The sequence below is a fragment of the Myxocyprinus asiaticus genome, chromosome 29 (genome assembly GCF_019703515.2).
Source record: "Myxocyprinus asiaticus isolate MX2 ecotype Aquarium Trade chromosome 29, UBuf_Myxa_2, whole genome shotgun sequence".
Taxonomy (NCBI): domain Eukaryota; kingdom Metazoa; phylum Chordata; class Actinopteri; order Cypriniformes; family Catostomidae; genus Myxocyprinus; species Myxocyprinus asiaticus.
Window position 1 is genome coordinate 43,346,997 of NC_059372.1, and position 14,839 is coordinate 43,361,835.

The following is a 14,839-nucleotide window of genomic DNA, read 5'->3' on the forward strand; positions in this document are numbered from 1 at the left end:
ATATTTTATGGATGTCTGTGGATGAGATGCTTCAGTGTGCTGAATAAACTGCTTTTTTTGATGAAACAGCTAATCGCTTAATTAACTGACCGCCTGTCTGTTAATCTTCAATATGTTTTAAGCAAAACAGTCCTTTTCGAATTAACTATGTGTGGAGTTTACAATGATAAAATTGCTGTTTTTAAAGAGAAGCCACAGACACTTTTGCGACAGGTAGGTGTCAGTTTACGGCTCTCCCTATTCATATATATGATTTCTGCAAACGGTGACTTACTGTCGTAACACGCTAGTTGACCGTTACGCTCTCACCTATGGTAAAAACGCGAGGTTGTTATCAAGGTGACACCGGTATAGAAGATCTCTGCTCTCACTCAACTGGCTCTTGTCTCTTTCTTTATTTCTTGTGTTTACCAGCAGGCTGGAGAGCTGCATAGCGCCTCTTATTGTGCTGGAATGAGACTCAAGAATTTTGTCTGCGTCCTGTCTGTGGATCTCTGTATCACGAATCACAAATCTGTTAATAATAAAGTCATATTATACTTTTTTTTTTATTTTATTTTATTTTTTTATTATTTTTGTTCTTCCAGAGGCCCACTTATAATGTTGGTAAAGTTTTGTTGTGCCACAAATAGTCATAATATAGCCTAGTTTTGACCATTTTCACAATTTTGACCAAATAGGGAAGAGCAGTGATTGTAACAGTCAGTTGTAACAGCACTTGTCCCGGAAAACATTTACTAATTTTTTACTATAAATCTCCCTTTAACTTTCACATTCTTAAAGTAAAAGTGGAGATATATAGTAAAAAAAAAGAAAAAAGAAAAAGAAAAAAAGATTGAAATATTGATCTGTTTCTCACCCAGTTATTTCATCGCTTCAGAAGAGAAAAAAATTAAGATACCACTGCAAAATTATCAGTTCCTCTGGATTTACTATTTATAGTTATGTGTTTGAGTAAAATGAATATTTTTGTTTTATTCTATAAGTAATGATTTCTCCCAAATTCCAAATATAAATATTGTCATTTAGAGCATTTATTTGCAGAAAAAGACAACTGGTCAAAATAAAAAAAGATGCCGTGTTTTCAGACCTCGAATAATGCAAAGAAAACAAGTTCATATTCATTTTTAAACAACACAATGCTAATGTTTTAACTTAGGAAGAGTTCAGAAATCAACATTTGGTGGAATAACCCTGATTTTCACAGCTTTCATGCATCTTGGTATGCTCTCCGCCGGTCTTTCACATTGCTGTTGGATGACTATGCCACTCCTGGTGCAAAAATTCAAGCAGCTCGACTTTGTTGGATGGCTTGTGGCCATCCATCTTCTTCTTGATCATATTCCAGAGGTTTTCAATGGGGTTCAGGTCTGGAGATTGGGCTGGCCATGACATGGTCTTAATCTGATGCTCCTCCATCCACACCTTGATTGACCTGGCTGTGTGGCATGGAGCATTGTCCTACTGGAAAAACCAATCCTCAGAGTTGGGGAACATTGTCAGAGCAGAAGAACATTGTCAGAAGTTTTCTTTCAGGATAAACTTGTACGTGGCTTGATTCATGCATCCTTCACAAAGATGAATCTGTCTGATTCCAGCCTTGCTGAAGCACCCCCAGATCATCACCAATCCTCCACCTGGTCGTCTAATGGTTAGATGGAGACCTGGAGAGGCCTTCAAACCACAGTGTCTCGCAACCACTGTGAAATTTGGTGGAGGATCAGTGATGATCTGGGGGTGCTTCAGCAAGATGAGAATTCATGCCAGTGAATTATAATGGCTACAACAGTAAATAACAAATGATAAATAATAATAATAACAAATAAATTGGAAGATATTATTACATTTAATATTTAATATAAGACAATAAGTATTTACATGGCAGCGAAGAGTACTAATTTCATGCTCAGATCATTCCAAAATCCATGATTTTGAATGGAAATATTGGTAGCCTTTACCTACTGGGTCGTATACGCAGCAGTTTTGTGTGCCTTTTACTATTGGACAAATGTGAAATGTGTAAATGCTGACTTTAAATTCACTGGTCGAGCTTTCATGAACTTCCTTTAGCATAATTTCCACGATGAGCAAGTCCCTCACACATAAGCTTCCAAAGTGGGGTAAAGTTAGTTTTAGGTTCGATATTTTTTGGGTATTTGGTTACTCGTAACTGCGCTCTCAGCCGGCGGCAAGTTTGAAAAGATTTCTCACACTTGGCTTGATGTTATGGTATATGAATATAAATGGTATATAACTATAATGTAAAGACATAAAACACTGCAATCAGAACTGTCATTTGGTGTGGCTGCAGAATTATGACTGAAAATGCACCCATGACTGTGTGGCCAGATACAGCTCCAATTCCACCTTAAAGATTGTTGATGACACCACTGTAGTAGGCTTGATCACAAACAATGATGAGACAGCCTACAGGGAGGAGGTGAGGCTCCTGGCAGAGTGGTGCCAGAGTAACAACCTTGCTGTCAATACCAGCAAAACAAAGAAGCTGGTTATTGACTTCCGGAAACAGGAAACAGTGCATGCACCCATCTACATAGGAGATGATGCTGTTGAGAGGGTGAACAGTTCTAAAATTTCTTGGGGTCACACTCACTTCTACCCTCAAGTGGACTGAGCATGTAAAGACTACCATCAAAAAAGCTCACCAATGTCTTCACTTCCTCAGACATCTGAGGAAAACTCAGATGTCCACAGCAGTCATGACCAGTTTCTACAGGTGTGCTGTTGAATCCATACTCATTGGAGGCATTACATCCTGGTACAGCAGCTGCTCGTCACAGGACAAGACTGCTCTGCAAAAAGCTCAAAGAATAATGGGCACACGTCTCTCCGCAATCCAGGAAATACACTCTAAATGCTGTCTCAGGAAAACTGAAAGCATCATGAAGGACTCTAGTCACCTGCACAACCATTTTTCTGCTTTCTCCCCTCTGGGAAGTGGATCAGGTGCATCAGCACACACACATCCAGATACAGGAACAGCTTCTACCCCACTGCCATAAGACTGTTCAATCATACTGTTACATCTAATACATAACTTTATAGACCCCTTCACATACACACTTAATATAATTTTACACTCATTTCAGAACACTTAACATCAACGTTTTTGCACTATTATTTCTGTTCAGCCTGCAACTGGTGTTTTTTTTATCACCAACATACTGCTGCTATATATAATTATTTATCACACACTTATATACATATATACATATTTACATTACACATTAATATATGAGTGCATATATGCATACTCATTTTACCTTTACATTATATTACATATTCTCCAGGGGCGGGGTTGGCTAGCCCTGTTCTATACACATTTGCACTACACATGCACATTGCTTTATTGTGTACGCTTATGTCACATGTTTTGCACATAAATGTTTTGCAAGAAGCACCCAAGTAAGAATATCATTGTACTTGGTACTCTGTACTCTGTACTCTGTACACATGACAATAAAAAATGTTTTGACTTTGATGCGCTATCATTGCTTAGCGTACTTAAGGGACCATCTAAAAATTCCACTCACTATTAAACACAGGCGGTGTCCAATCACTCTGTACAGGGCGACTTCCGTCCATCTTCAACCAAACTTATTTGGTTTTCGGGTTTCGGCACCAGTGTAAGGGAATTTGAGGAAAGGAGGAGGCGAGAAGCGAGGTTTCCCAGTTCAGGTGGGTGTTTTAATTTGTCCAGTTTAATGTTTACAGCTTTACAGGAAAAATATTGTCTTTCACACACAACTTCACAATAACTTCCGTGGCAATATGGCTTTTCTTGTGCCAGTCTCTCTCTCTCCGCATCTACTGGCGGTGTGGCTCTTTTATGCCGCTCTCCCCGTGCTCACTGAAATTAGAGACAGGTGTTAGACATAATTTAGCTCAGGTGTAAGCGCCCTTTCAGCTTTCTCTCTCTCCGAAGAGATGCTTGACCACGCCCCCGCTACCACATATCCCCACCGCCCGACTCAGGCCGGGGAGGCATCTGGCCTGCCTACCACTCCCCCCCATTCCTGGAAAGGAAGTCGGCGACAGCCATCTGCGCCCCCGGTCTGTGGACCACCTTGAACTTAAACGGCTGAAGAGCCAGGTACCAACGGGTGATCCGCACGTTGGTATCTTTCATGCGGTGGAACCACTGGAGCGGGGCGTGATCGGAACAGAGGGTGAAGGCCCACCCCAACAGGTAGTATTGGAGAGTGAGGACCGCCCGCTTGATGGCGAGACACTCCTTTTCCACGGTGCTGTACTTAGTTTCTCTCAATGAGAGCTTATGGCTAATGTACAGCACCGAGTGCTCCTCCCCCTCCACCACCTGCGAGAGCATGGCCCCCAGCCCCCCGTCTGAAGCATCTGTCTGTAAAACAAAAGGGAGAGAGAAGTCAGGTGAATGTAAAAGCGCCCCCCCCCAAAGTGCGGCTTTAACTTGCGTGAACGCCCGCTGACACTGCTCCGTCCACTGGACCGGGTCTGGAGCTCCCTTTATGGTGAGATCAGTCAGCGGGCTGGTGACGTCCGAATAATTAGGCACGAACCTTCTATAATAGCCAGCCAGCCCCAGGAACTGTCTCACGCCCTTTTTGGTCTTGGGCCTCGGGCAGGTCGCAATCGCTGCTGTCTTGCCCAAGTGGAACCCCAGATACCGTACCTCCACCCGCCCAATCGCGCACTTCTTTGGGTTTGCTGTGAGTCCCGCTCGGTGCAGCGATCTCAGAACCGCCCTCAGATGTTGCATGTGTACGCATGTGTACGCGTACGCTGAATGCGGTCTGAGGATTCGGTCCATGAGACGCTGAAACGTAGCCGGGGCTCCAAACAAACCGAACGGAAGTGTCACAAACTGGTGTAATCCAAACGGTGTGGAGAAGGCAGTTTAATCATGGGAAATTGGTGTCAAGGGGATCTGCCAATAACCCTTCGTCAAATCCAATGTTGAATAAAATTGAGCAGTGCCCAACCGATCGAGCAACTCATCAACGTGAGGCATTGGATATGCATCAAATTTAGACACCGTGTTGACTTTCCTATAATCCACACAGAACCGTACAGACCCGTCGCTCTTAGGCACTAGAACAACTGGACTGGACCAATCGCTATGGGATTCTTCTATTACCCCCATATCGAGAATTGCATCCAATTCTTCCTGAATGATTTTCTTCTTGTGTTCGGGTAATCAGTAGGGACGGCTACATACCACGACCCCCGGCTCGGTCTCGATGTGGTGATGGATGAGGTTAGTACGCCCCGGTAGAGGGGAGAACACATCCGCAAACTCCTGTTGCAACCTAGCAACCTCCACGAGTTGACTCGGTGAGAGGTGGTCTCCGTAAGTGACTGAGGTGAACTGTTTATGTTTTGAACTCACCTCCGGTCCGAGCTCCGCCTTCTTGGGACCACCGTAGCCAACGTCACAGGGACCGCCTCCCTCCATAATTTCAGGAGATTGAGGTGATATATTTGACGTGCGCCCCCTCTATCGGTTCGTTTAACCTCATAATCGAGATCTCCCACTCATCGTGTGACCTCAAAGGGTCCTTGCCATTTGGCGAGTAATTTAGAGCTCAATGTGGGAAGTAATACAAGCACTTTATCTCCCAGTGCAAATTCCCTTAGCTGAGTTCCCGTCATACAGTTGGCGCTGTAGGGCTTTACTGGTTGTTTAGATCAGTGTTACTATCAGAAATAATTAATAATTATTTCTGTAGTTATTAATCAATATTTAAATTAATTAATTGGATCTAACTCATTAAAACCTCATATAGGACTCCAGTAAATGTAGTGTGCTACGTTTAGGAGCAAGTTTGTTTATTAGCAATAATTAATAATTATCAAAGATAATTATTAATTATTAAAATCAATAGAACATTGATGAGAATCAATGTTAGCTTTTTTTTTAATCCTTTAAAATCAACACTTATCAATTGTTAACATCGATGAAACATTAAAATTAACACTAGCTTATTGATCATTCTAATTCAATCAAAGATAATTATCAATTATCAAAAATCAATAGAATATTAATAAGGATTAACATTGACGGGGCACCACCCTGAAATCAGGGACTAATAACCGAATATTAAAACAGTCTCAATATTAGATTGTTTTCTTAGGAAAATCGACATCCGAAGAATATCGATTTTCGAATAAAAAAACAATGAATGAAGGTTTGAATCCGAGCACTGACATCCCGTCAGCACGACACAGGCGTATGCAAAACAAACCAAAACACTTCTCTTTGTAATATAAACAAAGTTTATTTATGCAGTAATATCAATTAATAATTAATACAATGCAGTCAATAAACTTCCGACTTACAACTACAAACTAAACAGTGATATGATTAGATATGGAAATAAAAATAATCCTATAACACATAAGGTGTGTGTGTGTCAGTGTGGTTAGTGAGAGAGAGAGAGAGATTATTAAGTGACAGCCCAAAAGCTGATTTCGCGATAGCTGGAGATGAAGCAGCCGTGTTCATCACTCAGAGACGCGGGGCTCGTAAAAGTCCCTTGTTATTTGACTCTTTAATGGATGAACTCAGTTGCTGTCTCACCCGCGATGGCGAAAATGCACAACAGTCCAATTTGGTTGGACTACAATACAGCAAAACAAATTCGTGATAATTAATACCCTGAGTATTAATAATGAGCGGACATGTACAAGAAAAAAAACCTTGAAACACAAGAATAACACACTATAATATTCTGTCTCTGCCCAGACGTAACCTCTTACTTGAATCGCATGAGGACACAGGTAGAATGTGTTTTCCTCCGTCCTTTAACTTTGACCTGGTTCCTTGAGGCTCGTGTGATGACGAGAGGTCGTTTCCTCGCGCTGTCGGCGGGCGGTACGGCTGTTGATTCTCGGCGGGCTGGCGGAGAACTCAGAAATGTCGACTTGATTGAAGATGGAAGAGAAATCTTTAATCTCTTCACTTCTGTAGGCCAACGGATGAAGATGCGAATTGCTCAGCTGTCTCCTTCGGATCCGTTAGAGTGTTTGGTTGAACACAGGGTAATCTCAACTCGTCCAGCGAGATGGAGATTGTATGGCTACAGTTTCAAGTCGGACATTACTTCCTTATGCCACGAGGTTACACCGGAGAGCAGCAAAAAGCTACGTCCGTATTCGGTGAACGAAGTCGCCGGAAGCCACTTTGGAAGCATTTCAGAATTATTTGAAGTCCTGATGATGTCATGTTTGAGGGACGTTCTGTTGTGTGCCTCATCCAATAGGAGTTGAGAGCTCGATCCTTTAGAGGGCAAGGCTTCATGGATCCGTAGTCTGTTTTGGACTCCCTTTGTTTGATTTTGGCGAGATTTTTATCAGTAAGATTTACGACTTAGAAGGTGGGGGCTTAAGTTATGTTTTTACGACTGTGTTAGGCCTGCCTTTGTCTTCTATCTGAATACATGAGGCCCAACAGCGCTGTCGTTCTTGAGCTTGGAGCAAATTCTCCTGTGTTAGCTGCTCCAAAGTGTGGAGTTTTGCTCTAAGATCAAGAACGTATTGAATTTCATTTTTACTGTTTGAAGGTCCCTCCTTACAGGCCTCTCACAATACATCAAGCACACCGCGTGGGCGTCGCCCATACAGCAGCTCAAATGGGGAGAAGCTAGTGGAGGCTTGTGGGACCTCTCATACTGCAAATAACAGGGGGTCGAGCCATTTATCCCAATTTCTAGCATCATCGGGCACGAACTTACGAATCATGTTTTTGAGGGTTTTATTAAATCTTTCCACCAGGCCATCCGTTTGAGGATGGTACATGCTGGTGTGAATTGATTTAATACTCAACAATTCATACAGCTAGCGTAGTGTCCGTGACATAAACGTTGTGCCCTGATCAGTGAGGATTTCTTTCGGAATCCCCACCTGGGAGATTATTTTGAAGAGTGCCTCCGCAACACTGTGTGCTGAGATGTTGCGAAGAGGCACTGCTTCCGGATACCACGTTGCATAGTCCACTAGGACCAACACAAAGCGATGTTCATGTGCTGACCGTTCTAATGGCCCGACGAGGTCCATTCCAATTCTCTCAAAGGGGACCTCGATCAAGGGAAGAGGGCGCAATGGCGCTTTTGGGGTGGCCGGTGGGTTAACCAGCTGGCATTCTCCAATAGCTTTGGCCAATAGAAGCGGGCTATTAGACAGTTCAGTGTTTTCCTTTCTCCTAGGTGACCCGCCATGGGATTATAATGAGCCACCTGGAATACCATTTCCCGATGGCTCCGTGGAATCAAAAGTTGGGTTGTATCCTCTTTAGTCTGAGCGTCCTGTGTCACTCTATACAACCGCTCATTTATAATCGCAAAATAGGGCTATGAAAGGGCGATGTCAGGCTGGAGTCGTTGACCATCGATGACTCTCACTTGGTCGAAGGCGTGTTTGAGGGTCTCGTCTCGTGACTACTCCAAAGGGAAATCCCCCTCAGGGAATTCCCTGAGAAGGGGAGGGGCTGCGGCCTCTCCCCCTCTCTCGTCATTATGACGCGGAGCTGTCGGGGACGGCCCCGACTCCGCCTCCCCTGCCAGAGCATCTCACATTGTACATCTCCCTGATTTCATACAGGACCCATCCGCACAAATTCCCTTTAATAAAACTCTAAAGTCAGGCCAATCAGTCCCCAAAATCAGCGGATGGGTGAGGCGGGAAATAACCACGGCCTCCACTCCACTCCACTTTTCCCCCGGAATTTAATCGTCAGTGTCACCACCGGATACTTGTGAATATCCCTGTGCACACATTTCACCCTCACTGTTTTAGTTGTGCCCAAAGCCTCGGGTTGAACCATGCGTTGGTGGATAGTGGTTTGATTACACCCGGTGTCCACCAATGCTTGGTGAGTACCCCCCTTGACACTTACCGGTATCCGGTACGCTCCGGCCCGGTCGGGGGCAGCCTGCAGGAGGTCGGAGACCTGCACCACCATCCCTAGCTCCATCAGAGGACACTGATCCGGAAGTGGTCCGGGTCCCCGCACCTCCAGCAGGCCGGCCCAGGCGCCACGCCCGCACTTGCATCAGCGGGCACATTCACCTGAGAGGGAGAGCAGCAGGGCATCAGAGTAGGGGGAGGTGTCGCCTCCCACACCCGGGGAGCTGGTCTCAGTGGCTGAAGTCCTCCTTGCCTGCGTGGGGCAGAAACGGGCCCTGGGGAGAGAGCAGAACGAGAGGAGAGAGGGGAGGGGGATGAGACAGGGGAAAACACAGGGGGAGGAGAGAGAGAGTAGGAGGGCTCTTCCGCCCTCAGGATCGCCACCATATGGCCCTCCGCAAGCCGGACGGCTTCCTTCAGTGACGCCGGGCAGTGGCACTGGACGCACTCCATCGTCCCTTTTGGCAGACGATGTATTACTTGTTCCAGTATCACCTGGTCGATGATCCAATCGACGCCGCGGTCTCCCGCTAGCAGCCATCTTCGGCAGGCATCGCGGAGCCGTTGGGCGAAGGCAAACGGGCGGTCAGAGTTCTCCAGCTTCAGGCTCCGGAAGAGTTGACGATTCTCTTCCGGACTCCGACCAACCCGTTGTAGGATGGCTTTCTTCAAGTCACCATAAGCCAGGATGCTCGTCGCTGGCAGTTGTTGAGCTGCGAGCTGGGCTTCCCCGGACAACATCGGGATAACTCGGGCCGCCCACTGGCCAAGCGGCCAGCCCCAGATCTCGGCGGTATGTTCAAACAAATCCAGGAAGGCCTCGGGGTCGTCCGCCGTCCCTATTTTCTGTAACGCAGGCGGGGGCAACGGCGTGTGAGTGTCCGGGGTCGTGACTGGGGACGCCTCCTGGCTGAGGAGGCTCCGGATCGCCTGCCGGTCCTCTGCTTGAGTGTGTAGGAGCTCAACAAACCGGCGATCTTGATCTTATCGGAGCTCAAGCAATGTTTGCTGGTGGCTCCGATGTAGGCCAGTGAGGGCTTGGAGGATCTCCACCAACTGGGAGGACTCTACGGGGCGACTTCCGTCCATCTTCAACCAAACTTATTTGGTTTTCGGGTTTCGGCACCAGTGTAAGGGAATTTGAGGAAAGGAGGACGCGAGAAGCGAGGTTTCCCAGTTCAGGTGGGTGTTTTAATTTGTCCAGTTTAATGTTTACAGCTTTACAGGAAAAATATTGACTTTCACACACAACTTCACAATAACTTCTGTGGCAATATGGCTTTTCTTGTGCCAGTCTCTCTCTCTCCGCGTCTACTGGCGGTGTGGCTCTTTTATGCCGCTCTCCCCATGCTCACTGAAATTAGAGACAGGTGTTAGACATAATTTAGCTCAGGTATAAGTGCCCTTACCGCTTTCTCTCTCTCCGGAGAGTTGCTTGACCACGCCCCCGCTGCCACACACTCATTCAGTTGACGTGCAATTTAAACATAAAACATTAAAAGTAAATTTTTACATTCCAAATGTTATAATAGGTTGCCAGTTAATAGACTGAGCTACTACAAGTAAGATTTTTACAGTAAGTCCAATAATATAAATACAGTATTAGATTATGTTCAATAAATAAATAATAATTCACCAAAATGTTATTTTCACATTCCAAAGGTTGTAGTACATTCTCAGTGGATAGACTGACATACTACAGATTAGATTTTTACAGTAAGTCCAATAATGAGTAAAAAATAAATAAAAAAATAAATAAATAAATAAAAATCACCAAAATGTTATTTCACATTCCAAAGGTTGTAGTACGTTCCCAGTAGATAGATGATTTACGACATTATTACAGTAAATCAAATAATATGAGTACAGTATTATGCTATTTTAGCATAAACATCATACAAATTCCTGAAAATGTTATTTTCACATTCCAAAGGTTATAGTAGCTTCCTAGTGGTTAGACTGACTAACTGTAAACATCTCACCTGTAGTAATTCAGTCTATCTACTGGGAACTTACTACAACCTTTGGAATGTGAAAATAACATTTTGGTGAATTTTAGTTAATTCATTTTTAAAATAATCTAATACTACTCATATTATTGGATGTACTATAAAGATCTCACCTGTAGTAAAGTGTCTGCCCACTGGGAACTTACTACAACCTTTGGAATGTGAAAATAAGGCGAATATCCAAAGAATAGCGAACATAAACTAACTTTATCCCCCCCCCAGTTAAACGTAAGCCTGTGTCTTTACAATGTAGGCATATGCTTCAATAGTCTTATGAATGGTTATTTTCATCATCTCATTTAAAACCATGCCTTTTCAAACCGGAGCAATGTCAAAGGCAGCAGGTTTATGTGTAGGACTGTCTGATAAATCTGGCTACTTGATGAGAGTGAAACGTGACGAGTTTTGGAGAATAAAGTGTAAAGAATTTAATATTAACTTAAGATGAAAGGGGCGTTTCAGGTCCACCCATATGTGCGAATCAAATATTCAAGCCATATATCAGTGAAATCAAATAATCAAAACACACAGTGTCCCGTGGCTATTTTTCCAATTTTCTATTTTTAACTTGAGCATTAAATCGAAATGATGAAAAACAATTCATTATTTGTTTTGTTTTGTTTTTTTCTATTTGTTTTGTAAACGAATAATGAAATAAGTCATTTTTTGTTTTTCCGATTTTGAATTCCTAATTGAATATAAAATGAACAAATGATACACAGATTTATTTTGCACCTTTGAACAGTTTAATTGTTTGAACATTTGATTCGATTGAACAATTAAAATACTCGATTCACCATTTAAACACAGTCATTTGAAACATTTCTATTGAGTGAGACTGTGATTCGATTAATTGATTAATTGTAATAGATTTATTTCAGTTAAATGTGAAAAATTGTCATTTTTGGCTTTTTATTTTTTTAATTTTTTTTTTTTTTTACATTTGATCTTGAATATTTGGGGAGTGAAAAGGATAAAGCGAGTCATTTAAAGGGGCATTCAGTAGTTCTCTAGCTATCTAGCATTGCTCTTCTTCGTGTATTTTAATACCAATACAACAGTGGTGTTAGACACAGTACTGCCATCTATCGATGTGGATAAGCATGATGGTCTCTGTTGTCCCCGCCAGCTGTGGAATATCATTTGAATTTGGAAAATGTCGGAGTTGAGGAAATTTCTAAAGTTATTTATTACTACTATAATATAAGTGCTTTGTCTAAAAACAAATGTCAGAATTCAAGTGAAGAGACTTCTACAGTTAAGGAGAGATTATTATTGTACCTCATATCAATAATCTTTGAAGACTGTCTACGTTTCATGTTATTTCTAAAGACAGTTATTACCTTTATTAGAGAACTGCTTAGCATAAAATAAACCTCAATTATCTATCGATACAGAATGTTATAGTAAAGGAAAGATAAGAATTGTTGGCGAACTTGTTTTGTTTCCAAGCAATCAAAGTCATGGGTTACACAAAATCCACAACAAACACTGTGCCAAGCTACTTTGCACTAATCGAATTAATATGTATTCCGTTTCATAGAGCTGGAGGTAGATGGGCCCCCCTTACTATAACTGTGATAACAAAGAAAGGAAAATTACACATTGCTTTCCAGTTGTGTTTATAAACACAGTTGAAAACTGTCCATTACTAACATTCGTTGACTACACACATCATTTTAAAAAGTTCGAGGGAAACTTGTTTGAGTTTTCTGTATATTCCACTGATACTATTTTAGAGCGTGGTCTAAACAATAATGTCTTAACTGTCCAACAAAAAAAAGCAACATCAGCATCACTACTCATGTTTTTCTCCATCATCAAATCTTTCCACCTTGTGTATGCTGTACCGATGTTTACTCTAGTTTTTTGCCTTTGCCGGTTTTTCTACCTTCTTGCTTTAGACCTTATTCGCTTCTTTGGCAGTACAGCTACAGAATCTACCATTGTCTCCGCTGCTAAAGCACGATAATAAGTATGTTCCATTGTGTTCTTTTCGCTCTTCGCATCACAAAACATCATTCGCTAAGCATAGCCAAGCGTATCTACACAGGCAGCAGCCAATTAGCACGAGGATCCGCTTATTTGACGTTTTGTGAAACACAGCAGACCATGTCATTTCAACATGGCAAAACACATTGAAGGGGTGACCCCGCACCATGTGTAATAAAAACACTTTTTATAGAAAACAATTGAGTGCATTCTTCATCTCATCTGAGTATACACAATTCAGATCACTCTTCACAAAAACATAATTCATAATTCGTTAATGTGTAAAACTTTTTTAATTAGCCCCAAATTACTGAATGCACCTTTAAATACATTGTATTGAATCTTTCAAGAAAAGAAAAGGGAATTTAACATTTCAAATGTTTCATTTGGGGTGAATTTACATACTAAAGTGTATTTTATTGTATTTAATTTTATTTGATTTGTTTTAACAAATCTATAATTTGTTAATCGTTACAAGTATCTCTAGTGTTTTTAGTTAGAGGCTTAGATTTAAAGTAGTTAAATACAAAGAACATACAAGACAAAGAGGAGAGTTTATTATTTTATTGAGAAAGACAAAAATATATTGTACATATAGTTTTTCTTGATTAGAGGCACAGTGCTAACTGAACTGAATTTGCATCTACTTCCAGAAGTAGCATTGCAGAAGAAAATCCAGCCAGTTCAACATCAAAAGCTGGGCACTCAGGTTTCCTACAATACAGTACTTGAACAAGAGTATATTTCCCTGTCACTAGAGGGTTACATTTACAATAATTCAAATTGTTGCTGTATTGTTTTATCTTGCTAGTTGTCATTATTTTACTCTCTGTTTCCCTTTTTGGTTTAATCTCTGATCATTTTTCAGGAGCACATTCTTAGAGTGGCTGCTCTCTCTCTCTTTTTATCTACAGTATCTATCTATCTGATGATTTATCTAGCTAGGTGGTGGTTTGTCTTACTGTAATGTCTGTATGAACTTAAAACTTTTAAAAGTAGTTTAAACATTCATACCTACAGTAGGAAAATGATGACATTTGGCACACTGATATGACTGGGAACGAATAGCCCCTTGACCAAGCTTGGGGTCTCTATAGGCCAAATTCCATAGTGCCACCACCTTTCAAAAATTCACTTTACTATTGCATATAACTTTTGAACTGTTTGGTCTAAAAAGAAAATTCCTGCCTCTTCTGACAACTCATGTATGGTAATTGCAATATTCACCTTGCATTAAAACTTTGGCTATTATGGCTCAGCAAAGCGACACCACTCTCCCGTTCCTGTTAGGGTTTCCAATCGATTCTCACCACTCAGTGATGCACCCACTGAGAATCATGTTGAAAGAGCCTTAATAACTGATGATTCTGTTGTAAGGAACGTTGAAATAGAGACTCCAGCCACCATTGTTAAATGCATTTCGAGAGCTTGGGCATCTGACATCAGATCAAATGTACAAGTGCTGGCTAATGCTAAATGTAGATTTTCTAAAATTGTTATTCATGTCGGCACTAACGATGTCTGGCTTCGCCAGTAGGAGATCACTAAATATAATGTTAAAGAGGTGTGTGAACTTGCAAAAACGATGTCAGACACTTTAATATGCTCTTTACCCCTCCCTGCTCATCGTGGTGATGAGGTTTATAGTAGATTAGTGTCACTGAACGGCTGGATGTCTGAGTGGTGTCCGGAGAATAGCATAGGATATATAGACAATTGTAAGAGTTTTTGGGGTAGACCTGACCTGCTAAAGAAAGACAGACTCCATCACTCCAGGGAAGGTGCCACTCTCCTCTCTAGTAATTTGGCTCATAGTCTTAATAGTGACAGTACTTGACTAATTGGGGCCCAGATCAGGAAGCAGACAAACTGGCTAATCCAAATGTCTGCTAGCTGCCTTGAGACATAACACAGTTCACATAAACTACAACACA